Source organism: Orcinus orca, chromosome 4 (assembly GCF_937001465.1).
Source record: "Orcinus orca chromosome 4, mOrcOrc1.1, whole genome shotgun sequence".
In the NCBI taxonomy this organism is placed as follows: domain Eukaryota; kingdom Metazoa; phylum Chordata; class Mammalia; order Artiodactyla; family Delphinidae; genus Orcinus; species Orcinus orca.
This window is the reverse complement of record NC_064562.1, coordinates 90245072-90260861: the sequence shown is the minus strand read 5'-3', so window position 1 is coordinate 90260861 and position 15790 is coordinate 90245072. Positions and strand designations below refer to the sequence as shown.

General features: G+C 43.0%; 1 protein-coding gene and 1 long non-coding RNA gene across 2 annotated transcripts in view; one reads left to right on the top strand and one right to left on the bottom strand.

Annotated features, from left to right (window-relative positions):
- RHOH (ras homolog family member H) overlaps positions 1–13016 on the top strand; it is a 59143-nt gene extending 46127 nt beyond the window's left edge. Inside the window, exon 4 of the transcript XR_007476831.1 lies at positions 8574–13016. The gene's annotated coding sequence lies outside the window, so the exon portion shown is untranslated. The remainder of the gene's footprint in view (positions 1–8573) is intronic.
- The window catches only part of LOC125964174 (uncharacterized), a 178191-nt gene that overhangs the window by 82295 nt on the left and 80106 nt on the right, over positions 1–15790 (bottom strand). The gene's annotated exons all lie outside the window — the stretch shown is intronic.

Genomic DNA, 15790 nt, shown 5'->3' with positions numbered 1-15790 from the left:
AGGTTGACTGCATGTGAATTGGCAGAAATGAAATACATCATGATTTGATGCTTTAAAAACCTTGGAAAAAATTCTCTTTTTCTTACTTCACTTTTCCACGCCTCAGGCTTCAGGTATCTCCTTTGAATGAGGGAGTGACAGGGGACAGGAAAGCCCGGTTCTTTCCTTTTAAGGATTTGGTACCGAGGAAGGGCACTTTACCCATCATGAGATGGGATGAAAGGGTTCCAGTGTGGCATATCTATAGGGTTACGATACGATGGAGGGGACAGGGCATCTGCAAGTGTTCATCCCCAGTGCCGAGAAGACTATCTTATGGGTTGAGTCAGATCAGAGCAACTCAAAGGGTAGGGTCCTATTTTCCCTCAGGCTGTATCTCTTCTGATAAAGCAAAGAAACATTAATCACTAGCCAAGATCCTGAGCAGTTTTTCACCAGAAAAGATAAAACAAGCCACAGAAATTACTTGTAACGTAAAGTTCCTAAAGAGTACTTGATTCAACCTAAAGTTCATGTTTTGGTCAATTCTAAAATATATCCTGACATGGGACATAATCCTTAATGGTAGATAGACAGCAATAATGGGGGAGTAAGAGGCAGACATATTTGGGAGTCACAAAGTCTGGGTCATGTGTCTTTCAGCCTCAATTTCCTTAACTTAAAACAGTAAGTCCTGGATTCCTCTAAGAATTCGTGCAATAGTATTCATACAATAATAGCTTTGTATCTGTGAACTATTGTTCAAATGGATGTGTCATTACGGTTTTGGTGGACCTCTATGCAGATACATAGGCTGAACGTTCTAGATCAGATCAGAATATTCTAGAACTTGTTGATAGTGGGCCACACAATGGGAAACCTACACAGAAGCAGGTGCCATTTGTAGCAGTGCTAGATAGAGCAAGATGAGTAAAATTACACATAATGATAGTGGAAACAAACTACATTTGATTCCTACTGGCTCCAGCTTTGTGCTAGGCACTTTACATACACCATGTCATTGAATCCTCAGAACATGCTCATAAGGTAGATATTGTTCTCTTTCTGTTGATAAGCAACTGAGGCCCAGACTGATATATGGAGATATTGCCCTTGTACAGTTACTTTTCAAAACATCCCAGTTGTACTATGTAATTTTGGTTTAATTAAACTTGACCAGCTAAAAATTATACGGTGAATTATATTTAATGTTCATTACACTCGCTAACTTAGCTAAGATGGTGAGAATGATCCCTGTTACACGCTAATGATTAGGGCTCGGCAGCCTTCCTTCATGCACTTCCTTTTGTCACTTTTCCTATGAAAAAGTCTCAGGTGGTTCCTATCCCACTGCCATGGTGGTCTCTGCTGGCTGTTCCCACTCCCCGTTTCCATTTTCCACCCTTGGCTGCCCTCCCCTGTGGCTGGGAGGCTAACCCTGTGGGCTGCATCACCCAGGAACTCTTCCTGGCTGGCTTCTACTTGGATGCAGCTGGTGGGAGACTCTGGCTGGAAGTCAGAGGGTAGGAGGAGAGAATAGTTGGGTGTTTTTTCCTACTTCTTTCCTGCTTGGGTGATGCTTATCTGTCCATAGCTGTGAATCCCTCCCACCTGCTGAGCAGCTTCTCCTCCACATCACGAGCTTTCATGGTGCCCCAGGATGGTATTTCCTCTGTCTGCCTCTCCGTCCTGTAGGAAGTAATGGCTTCCTGCTGGTGCTAGTCTTGGGATGCAGCAACATCCCTCCTGTGTTAACCCAAACCTCTACAAGTAGTGCCTTCATTCAGATCTCTTCATCTGAACCATCTGGAATAAATTTGGTTTCCTATGGAATTTTGACTGATATACTCACCAAATATTAAAAGTCATCTATATGTTCTGGTAGTGAGTACACATAACTCTTCTGAAGGATATGGGTTTGGCAGCCTGGCTAACTCTCCTGTCCTGAGCCTCAAAAGCCAGGAAATATCACTCTCTACTTCTATTTGCTTGGAAGAGAAAGGAGTGTGCTGATTAATTCTAATCTGAATATGCAAAAGAATAGTTCTGGGAGGGCAAAGTTCAAGAATTGTGGGGTTTCTAATGACATATTTATATTAAGAAGCTTTTATCCATAATATATAAAGAACTACTATGAATCATCAAGAAAAACAGCACAATTTTAAAAATGCACATTTCTCAGAAAAAGAAATATGCATAACCAATAAACAATAGAAAAGGTGCTCAATCTCACCAGCAGCAGGGAAATGCAAACAAAATCCACAATGAGATATCATTTTCCTACTACCATATTGGCGGAGAATTAAAAAGTATGACTATGAGGCACTGGCAAGGGTATGAAACAATAGGAAACCTTATATGCTTCTTGTGGGCATATAAGTTGATATAACATTTTGGCATTACTTAGTAGTATTGAATATCCTATACCCTTGACCTAGACATTTCATGCCCTAGAGATATACTTACATAGACCTGTATGTAAACGTTCTTAGTAGCATTGTAGATAATAGCAAAAACTACAAACAACACGATGTAATCAAGAGAGAATGGCTAAATAAATTTTGGTATATTCTCACATAGAATACTATGCAACAATGAAAATGAATGAACTGTAGCCGTATGTATCAATATAAATTAATGTAGACAATATTGAGAAAAAAGCAAGTAGTCAAATAATATATGTATTATGATTGCGTTTAAGTGAAGTTCAGATGCAAGCAAAGCTTAACAATACAATACTTAGGGTCAAAAACATTTTAAAGCATGGGAATGATTAACACAGCATTTAATTAAGTGGTTACCTCTCCTAGGGAGATAAGGGAATACAACTGAGCAGGGTCACCCAGGGATGTCACAGGTATTGTTCTATTTCTTAAGTTTGGGAAGTGGGTACAAGAATGATCATTTAATTTTTTCTGTTATTTATTCTTCAAAAATATTCCTATGTGTTTTATACACTCTTTTGTGTGCCTGATATAATTCATAATTTTAAAAGGTTTTTAAGGACTTCCCTGGTGGTCCGCGGTTAGGACTCCGTGCTCTCACTGTCAAGGGCCCAGGTTCGATCCCTGGTCAGGGAGCTAAGATCCCACATGCCGCACGGTGTGGCAAAAAAAAAAAAAAAAAAACTTTTTTTTAAAGTTCAGGTTGTACAGTCAAATTTCCAGAATTTCAGCTCTGCCCCTCAGTAGCTTTGCAGCCTTGTTCAAGTTAACTAGCCTCTCTGTACATCAATTTCCTCATCTGTAAAATGGAGAAAATAACATCACAGGGTGGTGAGGATTAAGGAAAAGAATGAATACAGGTAAAGTCTGCACTATGTCTGGCACATAGCAAGTTTTCAATAAATGGCAGCTCTATCATTCAATTGTCATCCTCCCTCAGAGCTGGGAGGATCCTGATCTTTAGTGGATGAAGACATTAAGATCTGGGGACAGTTAAATGACCTTCCCAAAGCTCTATGAGCTGGTGGCAGACTCAGCCCACCTCACTCTCCCTACCACATTTTGGGTGTTCTTTCTCTAAGCTTCATGAGAGCAGAGAGGTTTGGTTTTACTTGTTCACTTTTTATAAGCTCACTTTTCAATCCAGGTTTCCTGTACTCTATAATTTGCAGTATTTTTTCTTAGCACAAAGCAGGTGCCTTTCAGTGCCTTACAGAAGGGATCAACAGAGAATCCTTTATCTTATTTATTCATTCAGCATTTACTAGGCTCCTTTTGTTCTTTCAGGGGGTGATACTAGGCTTCTTGCGTTCTCTCAGGGGGTGATTCAAAGAAAGTAGAGGACGTCACTAAAAGAGACATCGATCCGAGCATCTCTCCATCGCTGGATTTACAATATTGTTTCATAATTATGTGTTCATGTTTCCATTCCCCCATTGGACCGTGACCTTCTTAGCAACAAGACTGCAAATAGCCAAAGCTGCTGCTTTCGTGGAGTTTAGGATCTAGTCAGGTAGGGATAGCTGTGTATGGGCAGATAATAATTATGTAAACAAATCTGATAAATACGGATGGGTGATCAGTACTATAAGGAAATAAATTAGGAAAAGGGAGGGAGGACACTTGGTAGTTTATCCTCTTAATTGAGGAGAAGCCTGGCTGATGTAGACAGACTGCATCATTTAAAAATAAACCACCCCGGGCTTCCCTGGTGGCTCAGTGGTTGGGAGTCCACCTGCCAATGCAGGGGACACGGGTTCGTGCCCTGGTCTGGGAAGTTCCCACATGCCGCGGAGTGCCTGGGCCCGTGAGCCATGGCCGCTGAGCCTGCGCGTCCGGAGCCTGTGCTCCACAACAGGAGAGGCCACAACAGTGAGAAGCCCACGTACAGCAAAAAAATAAATAAATAAAAATAAACCACCCCTCTGAAAAAGAAAGCAGGCTTAACTTTTTCTCTGCTGGCCTCAAAAAAGGGACACACAGCTTTTCACAACAATCAGTGTTCAATACCCATTTCCCTCCAGAAGTGACTGACTTGGGGGATTCCAACCCACCTGACTGTTGGGTTAGGGCTGTTCCAAAGGATGGATTAGAAGAGACTGGCACAGAAAAGTGACATGATTTACAGAAGCTGGGGTTTACACAGGCAAGTGGTTTCCAACAGATTCTGAAAACAAGGAAGGAAATGACTAGAACTCAGGGTCTAGATAGGACTCAAAGTGGAGCCAAAAGCTTGCCTGCTGGGACTTGTGGAGCAATTCCAAGAATATGTGTATGGACGTGGTAGCACAGGCGTGAGAAACAGCAAGGTTACAGCATGCTAGAGCCCATCTACTGATGCAGTTGCAGTGCTTGCTCTTTATGGCTGTGTTGTTTAAATAGAACATAGTAAGTTGCCCTAATCTGTCTTTGCTCTGTGGAAGTTTCACCCTGATGGAAACAGGAGGGGTGCAATTTACGAGTGAGTCACTGGAATTAACCAAAGAGCAGTTGTTGGGTGGTAAAGCTGTCCTCTCAGGGAACTAAAGATTTACTGAGGATTTTGATTGACAATGTTTTTTATTAAGTTTTCGGAAAGCCCCCAATAAATCACTGCATGTATGTACTTCTCAAATACATCTCTCTTTCCCTCTTTTCTCCTCCTTTTCATCATTTCCCTCTGCAGCTAGGTACCCCTGTCACCTGTCTTTGGTTGCTCCAGCATCTGAAATGGTGCCGTGCCCATAGTAGATGCTGACCTCTATTTCTTTTTTATTTTATTTTTATTTTATTTTTTTTGTGGCCTCACTGCTGTGGCCTCTCACTGCAGAGCACAGGCTCCGGATGCACAGGCTCAGCGGCCATGGCTCACGGACCCAGCCACTCCGTGGCACGTGGGATCTTCCCGGACCGGGGCACGAACCCATGTCCCCTGCATCGGCAGGCGGACTCTCAACCACTGCGCCACCAGGGAAGCCCTGACCTCTGTTTCTTGAGTAAATCAATCCTTATTATCACCATCACACACATCCATTCATACAGCACTTTAAAAGTGTCCAAAGTGCTTTTCCATGCCTTCTGGTACTAATGGCCAGTATTTGCTTAGCACTCTCTAAACAATCAAGTACTTTGTGTATGTTGTCACCCATGACCTCACAACAATGCTGTGGGTTATTATTATTTGGCCCATTTTACAGGCAAGGAAGCTAAGGCTCTGGAAGGTTAAATGACTCATCTATGCGCACTTAACTGACACTTGGCAGACTCAGGATCGTGCTTAGATCTCTTGGCTCCAAACTCCCCGTTTTCCATGCCACTAAGCAAGCTTTCATCTGAGGCTCAAGACGACCCTGTGAAGAAGAAATGAGAGAGATGAGGCCCAGGAAGGTGATGTGACATGTCCAGGCCATGCACACAGTTACTGACCAGAAGAGAGGTCTCTGTTTCTAAGCCCTGGCCGTCAATATTATCATTCTTATTATCATAACGTGTTTTAAAAAAGTTGGAAATTGCTATGTGGTTGTCTCTGATCAACAAATGGAAAAGTCTGAAAGAGGGAAATTATCTGTTAATCTAGGTCTAAACCATATTTGCATTAATTCTCTGGATACTGCCTGCAAACTCACACTAATTTTTTTCTCTCCTGTTAGTGTGTATACTTCCATTGAGAGTATAATATATAAATCAACATGGCTGGAACATTTTCTTCCGTTTCTCTATTATTTTTGTTAAATTATTATACTATATAGTATCAATGTTTATATAATATATTATATTGTATTATATAGTATTACTATTATTATATTATTATGTGCTATTATTAGACCCACATTTTTGGAGCTGGAAGAAAACTCAGGGAGGATTTAACACAAGCTCATCACTTTGCAGATGAGGAAACTGACTCTCCAAGTTGCCCAAGGACACACAGCTGGCTGCAGGCAAAGCTGGGACCTTGAGAGCCAGGTCTCAGCTCCCAGGAGCTCTTCTATCTTCCCTCAGGCCTCAAACCTCCCAGCCTCTATCTACCTAGTTTCAGGTTTCAACGATGGAAGTTTAAAGGTTTACCCTTTGCTTAAAACGTCAGAGGCACTGGCAGGTGATTAAAAAAAGAAAAGAAAATGTCAGAAGGAAAGGCCAACACATGAAACCAGCAACGGTAGAAGTGCAGGAAGACACAGGACACAGCAGCCAGTCAGCAGCGCGGCCTTGTGTGTTATTAACAAGCTCAGCAGCCAGAGCTATGAGCCCTGAACAGCTCAGAGCTGGGCCTTCATGGGCTCAGGGGGAATCTGAGAGAGGCTCTCCCTTCTTCCACCCAAATACTCAGAAGGGAAATTTGCAAGCCAGCCTGGTTGTGACAGGTTAAAACAGTCATAGAGGAAAGAGATTCTTTACATAGATATGTATTTCTATATCTGTCCCCCCAGATTATACAAATATTGCATGCTTTTTTTTTTTTTTTTTTTTTTGCGGTACGTGGGCCTCTCACTGCTGTGGCCCCTCCCGCTGCGGAGCACAGGCTCCAGACGTGCAGGCCCAGTGGCCATGGCTCACGGGCCCAGCCGCTCCGCGGCACGTGGGATCTTCTCGGACCGGGGCACGAACCCGCGTCCCCTGCTTTGGCAGGCGGACTCTCAACCACTGCGCCACCAGGGAAGCCCTGCTTATTGTTTAAAAAATTAGAAAAAAACAGCAAAGCAAAAGACAATAATTAAAATCACTGTTACATCATTTTTTGTATTTACCCCTACAGAATTTTTCTTATACACTTATGCATGTATTTTTGAAAAAATAGGATCATATAGTAAAATCTGATTTCCAATCTACTTTTTAAAATTTACTATATTGTGAACAGCTTTCTATGTTGGCATGTTAATGAATATACATACTCTTATGCTGTTGTATGTAAAGGCAGCATGGTAACTATTCCAGATTTTTCCAAGGAACCTGTAACCATATGTTTGTTAATTGCATCTATGGGCATGTATTGAACTGTGTATGGGCAATTTGTGTGTGTGTGTGTGTGTGTGTGGCCTTGCTTAAAGCTGTAGTAAAAACCACAGATATATCTGGCACTATGTGCTTTATGTATGTTAATTTATTTTCTTGTAAGCACTCAAGATGAAGTTAATATTATCATCCCCATTTTACAGATGAGGAAACTTACCCAAAGTCAGTCACCTAGCATGTGTCAGAGTCAAGATTCAGTCCAGGCAATCTGGCCCAAGCCTGTGCTCCTGACACCACACTTCCAAGAATGGTTCCACCTATTTGGTTCCACACTCCAGCTCCTCGGTTACAAAACTGGAGGGCCTGTAGGAACATCTAGTCCTAGAAAGAAAAGTCTTAGTATGACAGATGTGAAGTCCAGAGAGTTCTTGACTTTACTATCAAGTCGCCTGTAAGTTCATCACAGAGTTTGACGATCATCCATCCAGCTGCTCTTTCTCTGGTCTTCTCCGACCATCTTCCCCCCACAGACCCCCCCCCAAACCCATCTTCTTCTACCTTCTCAGCCCTTCCCGCAGCCTTGGGCTCCATGTAGAAGGTCCCAGTGGAGGCTTAAGCCCTTCAGAGTGAAACAGCTATAAAACAAACACACCTTTCTTTGGTTACTATTGACAACTGTCAGACAGAACTATTTGGTGTTAGGCTCTCACAGTCACTTTCTTTCATTTTACCAGACTCCCTCCCAGGAAGGGCTGGGAGGGGGCCTTGGGGAGGAAGGAAAGAGGGTTGAGAGGGGAAGAAAACCCCCATCCTGCCACAACACAGAGCCTCGGATTTTGCTCTGCTTTGATGCTAACGTCTCTGATTCTCCCTGGTTCGTTCTGAAGTTGGGGGGTGGGGGAGGGAGGAGAGCATGAGGGCAGCTGAGCCTCCAAGCAATGGCATGGCTCTAAGAAGCTGTTTGACGAGGACCCTTGAATGGACGCCTCTATTTCCCTCCCCTCCAAAGAATGACAGTCACCTTGGGTAAGTCTGTTGTTAGAGTTGAATGGCTGGAGGTTTGTGTAGGATGGACTCAGGGTCTCTTCTCTTCCAGGAGGTTTTCAGAATGGAACTTTTCATGTGAGAAAGTCATCTGGCCTTTCCAGTGGGTCTGTGATCTTCTGATTAAACCACTGTGGTAAAAGACCTTTTCTTTTTCTTTATTTCCAACCATTGCAGACAAATACTGCTTAAAAGTACAATAAATTCCAAGAAGAAGAAGAAGGAGGAGGAGGACAGAGAAGGAAAGACAAAGATTTAATAGGAAAAAAATGAAGTAAAAAAAAGACATACGGGACTTCCCTGGTGGCGCAGTGGTTAAGAATCCGCCTGCCAATGCAGGGGACACAGGTTCAAGCCCTGGTCCGGGAAGATCCCACATGCCACAGGGCAACTAAGCCCGTGCGCCACAACTACTGAGCCTGTGCTCTAGAACCCGCGAGCCACAACTACGGAGCCCACGTGCTGCAACTACTGAAACCCGCACACCTAGAGCCCGCTCTCCGCAATGAGAGAAGCCACCGCAATGAAAAGCCGGTGCACCGCAACAAAGAGTAGCCCCCGCTCACTGCAACTAGAGAAAGCCCGAGCAGCAATGAAGACCCAACACTGCCAAAAAAAAAAAAAAAGACTTAAAATGCAAGTCCCATTTTTATTATTAGATTCAATAGACATTATCCAATTGCTAAAAAACTTTCTAATCTAAACTCCTGATTTCTGTGCTTATCTTGCTGTGGTCTAGTAACAGTCTCAAGACCTGTCTGCCTGGTGTTTGGATCACACTGCGAGCAGCTATGATCTAGTTCACTCATTTCTTTGCCGGCAAAGTTCATTCATTCACTCATTTATTCTCTGAATAAACATTTGTTAAGCACCTGTTACAGGCAGGGCATATAGGTTAATCCTGACTTTCTCAGGATTACAGTGACACCATGATTATGTGTTATTTTTACATAATTAAATTGCAATCGTCATGGTATATATCAATATAATATGATGTTCACTGTAATAGCTTTGGAAAGAAAAATTGTCCCAGACCTGGTCTGGGACAGACCCTTTCTGTGTGTGATATAATTCAAAACCTCTTTCTGGGAAGAAAATCAATGCTCCTGATAAAACACCTATGCAATTTTCTGATCGATTGCAATGGTATTGAGACTTGTTCCAGGAAACCAGTCACCCTCGCACTTCCTTCCCCCCACCCCCAGCTGACCGTCAGACACAGTCTAGTTGACCTTTAACCAGACAGTCTTTTCTTTCCTTTTCTAGTCTGATTATCTGGCCATCCCTATCAAGTGTGAATCTTTGAAATGGACTCCTAGAGGCCTCTTCCCTTGGAGAAAGCCTGCAAGAGTTTGACACATGATCATATCTAAGGAAGGAGGTGACAATTCTCATGGGTTGGTGGAGTTGGCAGGAACCCATGACCTTGAGCAAGCTTTATAATATTTCTGAGTCTCAGTTTTTTCATCTATGAAATGGAAAGACTAATACCTCAGGTTGTGAGAATTAGGTGAGGCATTGGATGGAAAGGGCTTGGTAGGTAAGGAGTGCACCATAAGTGTTCACCATTTGTTATGATGATGACTGTGGATTCCTGATCTCCTTGGAGTCAAAAGCCCTGTGGTACCAGGTTCCTCCTCTGCTCCAAATCAAGCTCTGGACCTTAGCTTGCTCTATGCGATGCCTAGAGGGAACAGACCCACCAAGGGGCTCAGGAAAGGAACTGTCTAGAGCAGCAGAAGCCCAGTTCCTCAGGGGGAGGAGGGGACAGCCTGAAGTGGGTAAGTCAGCCAGGCTTGCATATGGGGTAACACTCACATTTCCCACACTTTGAAAGTTCCCTCTAAGGTAGAGGGGAGGGGATTAAGCTCGAGTCGCCTTGGGGCCAATTCTGGCTGAAAGACTTACAGCAGGTGTGTGATCTGGAAGCCAGCCAAGCAGACTCACCCCACATCTGTGGGAGAAGGCAGTGGTCTCCTGTGGTTTCAGTCCTGTGGCTGTTACTCAGGCACTGTTTATGGGCTGCCCTTTTTCACAGCTTTTCTCTTAGCTTGAGGCTGGGGTTGAGGGGAGGAGGGGGGGCTGCTGAATTCTGCTGGTTCTCTTTCGTCCGTTCTGCTCTTGACATAAGAAGCACATGTGTCATGTAGTGAATAATTTTCCTCTTTTAACCTCAATCTGCTTTTTCTGAGAGAATGACGTCTGTGTAAGAGGCTCTGGAAGAGGCAGGAGGGGGAGACAGAGGAGGAGTCAAGGGAGGGAGAGGAAGGGAGATGGGAGTCTGGCCAATGTCCCCAGACCACTTTATATTGTGGAGACTTACAAACTGACCATTCTCTGCCACGGCCCCCAGGGGTAAAAGGAAGAGGAGGACGCAGGAGAAGAGAAAGAGTGTTTGCGCGTGGTACAGCGATGCCAGCTGGCAGGGCACCTTTGTGAGGATTAGAAATGCTGCCTTCTCTGGGTGCACCTGACCCCGCACCAGCCAGCAGAGATTGGCAAGCACAGCACAGGCTGGCTTTCAGTCTCCACTGTCCCCTCTGCCTAGAGTTTTGTTCAGTGAACAGCCTGCACAACTGTGACCAGCAGCCCTGACTGGGGGAAGACAGTTCCCAAATGCAGTGGCAGATGAGGGCTCACAAGAAACTGAGATAAGAAGCAAAGAGGTAACACCTGCTCTTGGTTATGACTACCATGTCTGGTGGGTATAAAGCTACAGTCCATTTCCGGAAAGAAAGCCTTACTACTGGGAAGTCCCTCTACTCATCGAGTATAGCTCTTTACTTTCTCCACGAAGCATCAGTCAAACCCTATGTAATCTAGTTCTCCCCCTCCTTTTCCACCAAACTTGGACTCTGTCCCTGTTTCCCCGCCGTATTGCTTCTTTTGGGCTCCCTAGGAAGGGGCTTCCTGGACTTCAGAGTGAAATCTCTACCCCCAACATTTCTGCTACTAATACTCACTACCACGTACAGGAAAACTCTGGTGCCTTATTCTGCTGAATCTTTTTTTATTTTTTAATTTTTTTCCTCTTATCAAATGACACCTCTTTTAGAAAGAAGGAGATGAAAAAGCTAAGAGGGTAAAGGAACATGAGAGTGGAGAAAATCCTGCCTAGTCACACATAGTTTTTTGCTTTAATTTATTTTCTTACCCCGTGGAGAGAATGTTTAAAGCTTTCATCAGATTGTCAAAGGAGACCATGAGCCTAAAATTTCAAGAGCCGCTGCTATAAAATGACTCACAGAGTCTAAACAAAAGGGGCATAGAAAGTTCAGGGAGGGTTTATTAAATTTATTTTATCCCACTGTCTGATTTTCAGCAGCTTATCTAATTTCTTTCAGACCACGGGCATGAACACTGCTGCTTATTCTCCTGCCTGTCCTGGATGGCCCCCAGAATCACATTATTCTAATTGCCAGCTAGCAGGCCTCCCATTCTTCAGCCCCTCAGGCTCCACATGTCACCAGAGTTATAATCCTAAAACGTATCTTTCATCATATCTTCACCAAACTCCAAGCAGCTCATTGGCGTTAAACTCCTCCATCGTCTGGCCCACTCAACCTCCCTGACCTTATCATGCTCTGTTCTTTAGCCAGCCCTCCATGCCAGCCGGGTTGGTCAATGTACTGCTCACGACATGGACATTGTGACCATCGACCTCCAAGTCATTACCCTTAATCTAGGTCTTTGTCACCCCTTTCCCCTCAGTTTTCCAGAACCTTCCATCATTTAAGGCCAGCTCTCTGAAGTGGTATGCCCTGCTTCTGTGTTCCCACAGCACCCCGTTTTCCCCATCACAGACCCCATGACTGTGTGCAGTAACTCTTGCCTGCTCTCTTCATCTCTCCCACTGGTCAGTGAGTTTCTTCCAGATAGGGGTTGTGTTTGGCCAATGTTCCCAATATTGCCTGGAAGTTAGTATGTGCTTGGATACTTAAATATTTATTGGATAACTGAAGTTTTCTCTGACAATTATAGTGCATGCCCCCTCTGGGCCTGTATTTCCCCGAACTTCTATTATATTTATTGTTTCTACCAGGGACCGATAATCAGAATTACTGGAAGAGTTTTATAAAATACAAATTCTCAGAGCTCTATCCCAGCTCTACTGCATCAGGATCTAGAGGGATGGGCACCAGAATATGTATTTCTACAAAGTTCCCTAGATGTTTTTGATAACCTAGTTTGCTTTATATCTCAAACTTTTTTGTCTTGGGGCCACTTTACACTCTTAAAAATCACTGAAATATCTAAAGAGTTTTTGTTGATGTGCGTTGTAGTTATTAATGTTAACCAAACTAAAATTACAATGGATAAATGACAAAATATTTATATATTAATTCATTCAAAGTAACAATAATAGATCCATTAAATGTTAACATAAATGACACATTCTTTTTTGTTTGTGTGTTTATTGAATTTTATTTTATTTATTTTTTGTACAGCAGGTTCTTATTAGTTATCTATTTTATACATATTAGTGTATACATGTCTATCCCAACCTCCCAATTCATCCCACCACCACCACCCCACCACTTTCTCCCCTTGGTGTCCATACGTTTGTTCTCTACATCTGCGAATGACACATTCTTAAATAAAAAATGTTTTCCTAAACAACAGTTTTAATGAGAAGAGTACCATTGTTTTATATTTTTGCAAATTGCTTTAATGTCTAACTTAATAGATGATAGTTGGATTGCATATCTGTCTTTGCATTCAGTCTGGTGCAATTTGCCGTGTGTGGTTTTGGATGCAATATATGAAGAAAATTCAGCTTCACATGAACAAAAAGAAGTATTTTCATAGACTTTTCAGATCATTGTGGATATTTTTCTTTGAAAGTACTCCAAAAATTGATGTTATAGTTTCTTAAAAGTTAGTTGCAATCTGGAATCCGGAACCATATCAATGAACTCTGAACTCTTGTAGAGAATGAGCGAAACAGACAAGTAAGTCCTTAGTATTATTATGAACATAGTTTTGACTATTTTTTGAGGTTCCTACGGTGATCTATTGTTCATTATTTTTACAACTTTTTCATGAAGATAATTCTCAGATTGTTTAATTCATTCAACAATTATTGTTGAGTGCTGTGTGCCAGGTGGTGTTCTGGGCATTGAAGTTCTAAATGTAACTGATCCCACAACAAAATTATATTGATGAGAGAGGCCCCAGTTTCAGAGTTGCTGCTAGTCCATTTGGTACCTTTGTGTAAATTAGAAAAAGTCACTTCGTCTGAAGTCTCATGGGCACACACTTCTGCAAGCAGTGCCCCCTCCTTCAGGCGGACATAAACTTGCACTGGACACAGGGCTTGGTGAGAGGACTGTGGGTATAATTGTAGCCACCACTCACTTGTTGGTGGAGTACTTTTTTGCAGTGAACAACTTAGGCAACTGCTCGTGGTAGCCTTACGTGTTTTACATTTCTCTTGTTCCCTAAGCTGGTTGGCCTTAGAGCCAGAATTTGAACCCAAGTGGTGAGGCTCCAGAAGGTTCCAGTAAGTCTGTGACCTTAACCACTAGACTATGCAATTCCTGATGCATAGCGGACTGACACCAAGTGGCAGGGGTGTGGGTAGTACTTGTAATATTACATCCTCTTAGGCTTAACAGATTTCTATTAAGAGATTTCTATGACTTGACAAATGTGGTACTTCCTAAAGACAATAAAATAGAGGGACATGTCCACAGTTCTCTTCAGCACAAACATATGTTCAACAACTACAAAGAATGCTGGTCCACTTTGGTGTTAACTACCAAAACTTTGTCACTGAGGCATGCATGAACCTCTCAGCCAAGTGACATTATTATCTGGGCACTTACACTGTCTTCAACTGTGTCAAATGCTACTGAGGTTCAAGTGGAAGAGGAGTGAGAATTGGCCATTGGATTTATTAACACAGTAGTGACCTTGTCAAGAGCAGTTTCATCCAAAAGTTGTTGGCAAAAGATTGATTGGTGTATGTTCTGTAGAGAATTTTTCGACTGGGTCTAACTGAAACGTTAAAGAATGGGCCTTCGTCAGCTGTATTTCTACAGATCTCTGTATTTTGTAGAGTTATATTTCATTCCTTTGCTACTGCATGAATCTGTGCAAAGGTTGGAGATGCAGTTCTGCAGATATCTTGGATGCAGGTGCCTTCAAATTTGTGGTGGAGTCAGGGACCCACTGTCTGCGGCAGAGTGATGAGACTGCCTAGAACGTGGTTACCTGAGAATAGCTGAGGTCTGGGGGAGTTTCTCACCACCTAATCAAAGCTCACACCTGCAGCCCTTCCTGCACCTGCGTGTGGAGGACTATGAAAACAGGCAACCCAACAAGTACGGACAGCTTGACGATGACTAAGGGCCCAAGGATGTGGTTGGTGGGGGGTGGGGAAGGGAGGGAGACAGAGGCGGGGAGAGGACAAGTGAATTTTTCAATGCTTCCGAGAATCATCTGAACAGAGATTAAAGCTCTGAGGAAGGGGCCAGGAGGGCATTAAACGAGGCCTGGCAAAATCAAGCTTGGACTGGAGCTCTGTGTGGCCATGACCCTCAGCTCTCCCAGCTGCAGTGTCTTCAATTATGAAAGGAGGTGACTGGTCTCTATAACCTTGAAAGTCCCTTCTGGTGCTCTGAGCTGGTATCACATGACTGCAAGTTCCATGGTTTGAGAGCAATTTAAAAAGAAAACACAACTTTTTTTGTTTGTTTTTCTTCCCAAGTAGAGAAGAATGTTTGGGAAATGAAGTTTGTTTTGGAACCTATACTACATACCAAGAATAATAACATGAAATATCCTTTCATTAATCTTCTAATATGTCTATTCCAGACTCTTTGGATATTTAACATGCTTTCCTATGATGTTTTATAAATTTACATCAAGGTTAAAAGCCAGGTTTTAGCATCAGATGGATCTGAGTTTAAGTTCTTTTATGGCCCTTTGGTAGCTGTGCGACCAAAGGCAAATTGTGTAGCTTCTCCAAATTTCTGTTTTCTCAAATATAAAACTGGGGATAATACAAATACCTTTCTCATGGGTTTTTGTGGGGATGAAATGAGATAATGAGGGTTAAGAGCTTAACACAGGGTCTGGCACATAGTAGGTTCTCATTAGCTGCTCTCACCAGCATCATCACCTGTGAATTAGGAAAGGGCAAAAAGAATCAGCCATTTTACAGACAAGAAAACCAGAGTCCATACTCAACTGGCAAGATTCAGGAAGAGAACTGAGTTCCGCCAGCTGATCAATGAAGCGGTCTTTAGTCAGTATCTCCCTTCCTCCACTGTTCAAATAAACCACAAATTACCCAAATCCTTCTTTGGAAGAATGTTGGAGTGGCTTCTACTCAGCAGTAGTATCCAGGAGGAGGGAGATCTTCTTTTCCACATGCAACCAGAGGGGGA